General features: G+C 50.9%; 1 pseudogene; it reads right to left on the bottom strand.

Annotated features, from left to right (window-relative positions):
- Window positions 1–220: 220 nt before the first annotated feature.
- LOC104860294 lies at window positions 221–823 on the bottom strand (annotated as a pseudogene).
- Between the last annotated feature and the right edge of the window lie 847 nt (window positions 824–1670).

The following is a 1670-nucleotide window of genomic DNA, read 5'->3' as shown; positions in this document are numbered from 1 at the left end:
TAATTTCCTGACACTCTACAGGGCATCTCCAATCTCCAGCAAGGCTATGGGGAACCAAATCTATAAAAATAGCAAATCTCCAACTTCTAATTCAGGGAGACTTGGTCCCAGAGGAGGACTCATCCCCCATAGCCCCCCAACATGCCCCTCAGCTCTGGGGAGTATGCTGAGGTGACTCTGATACACCGATCTCATGGACACAGTCCCTGAGGCTGACATCCTAAGGGCTCAAGGGTCCCGGCATGAGGGTGCGATCTCGGCCCCATCCCCAGAGTGTAGCATGGTAAACTTGGATCTCCTCACAGTCCTCTCGGATCACCCAGAGGTTCCAGTCTGCGTAGCAGATGAACTGGTAGCACAGCTTGTGGAACTGGGGATCTTGTCGAAATTCATCTGATAGAGGAAGAAGAACATGTGTAGTTTAGGCTCCTAGTTGTCCTCCTCCATGTCATTGGTAGAGAGCCAGGAAGAAGTGGATCCTCTGGTACTGCCAGAGGAAGAGGCTGGCCTGGCTGAAGTAGGCAATGACCATGGCCAGGAGATTCAGGTTTATGACCCAGGCCAGGAAACCCTTGATGACAGGATACTCGAGCAGCCTGAAGAAGGCCTTGTGGTGCTCCAGCAACACTGAGGACAGGCTCTTCCTCTTCATTTTGCTCTTGAGTCCATAAGGCTTCTCCACAACACCTGTGTGGGTCAGAGGCCTAGCAGTAGTGATGGTACCTACTTCTCCTTTTCTGACAGGGACAGATACTCCCTCCACCTCTTTTGAGTTGGGAGCCTGATGTCTTCCCTGGGGGCTACATCCATGTACCAGGGACATCCCCCCTCCCCATTCTCCTTAGCCTTTGATGACCACTTCATCTTCTACTTGTGGCCACAGGACTGAGGTGAGAGGCTGAGGTTCCCCCTCAGGGCTATATCAGAACCCTCCTGGGGTCTCTCCTCCTGCTCCATCTCTGATTCTAAATCTTCAAGCAAGGCATTCTTCTGCTTCTCCTTAACAGGTAATGGAGGCAGGAAACAGGGTGCTGGACTAGGAACTCCATTGAAGAGGCCCAGCAGTCCTCCTGCAGTTCCTCCTCAGAACCTGAAAACCCATCTCTCTTCCACTTCTTAGCACAGACCTGAGGCAGAAGGCAGAGTGCTATCCAGACACCTTTGAGACCAGGAGACCTCTACAATGGGCCAGGCATGGCAGTACACATCTGCAATCCCAGTATTTGGGAGGCAGAAGTAGGAGAAGGGAAGGCTGGAGAGTCTCTACTGGAAGCCAGAAGACAATGCCAAAGGTGAAGGCAAATTCTGGAACTCCTCAGAAGAAGCAGAAGTGAGCCCTCCTTCTTCCTTTCCCTTTAATACCATTCTGGGTCCAATCCTCCCTAGGGTGCATGTACTCCTCCCTAGTGTGCGTGATAATACTTCCTAGTGTGGAGAAGAAGCTTAGTTCTTTCTGTGCCTCAAGGGAATTACTGAAGACAGAAGACCCATCCTGGGGCCAGTGTGGTGGCACAGGCCTGTAATTCTAGCACTCAGGAGGTTGAGGCAGGAGGATCACCTCAGGCTAACCTGGGCTACAGAGTGAGATCAAAGCCAGCCAGCCTGAGTTATGTACTAAGACCAAATGTCAAAAAAAGAAGAAAAAAAAAAGAAAAAAGAAAAGATCAAAG

Source organism: Fukomys damarensis, unplaced genomic scaffold (assembly GCF_012274545.1).
Source record: "Fukomys damarensis isolate Sample0158 unplaced genomic scaffold, DMR_v1.0_HiC HiC_scaffold_8, whole genome shotgun sequence".
NCBI lineage: Eukaryota > Metazoa > Chordata > Mammalia > Rodentia > Bathyergidae > Fukomys > Fukomys damarensis.
Note: the sequence above shows the minus strand (reverse complement) of the source record. Positions and strands in the feature narration are given on the sequence as shown.